Below are 404 nucleotides of genomic sequence, written 5' to 3' on the forward strand. Positions count from 1 at the left end.
CGAGCGCGCACGCTGCCGACATGTTGTGCGCACGCTGCCGGCATGCTGTGCACACGCTGCGCGCAAGCTGTGCGCGCGCATGGCATGGCAAGTTTCGAAAAATTCTGTCGACAGGCTGCCAAGCGCGCACGCTGCGCACACGCTGCCGGCATGCTGTGCGCACGCTGCCGGCATGCTGTGCACACGCTGCGCGCAAGCTGTGCGCGCGCATGGCATGGCAAGTTTCGAAAAATTCTGTCGACAGGCTCCCAAGCGCGCACGCTGCGCACACGCTGCCGGCATGCTGCGCGCACGCTGCCGGCATGCTGCGCGCAAGCTGTGCGCGCGCATGGCATTGCAAGTTTCGAAAAATTCTGCGGCCAGGCTCCCAAGCGCGCACGCTGCGCACACGCTGCCGGCATGCT

The sequence above is a fragment of the Prunus avium genome, unplaced genomic scaffold (genome assembly GCF_965620075.1).
Source record: "Prunus avium unplaced genomic scaffold, drPruAviu1.hap1.1 HAP1_SCAFFOLD_24, whole genome shotgun sequence".
NCBI lineage: Eukaryota > Viridiplantae > Streptophyta > Magnoliopsida > Rosales > Rosaceae > Prunus > Prunus avium.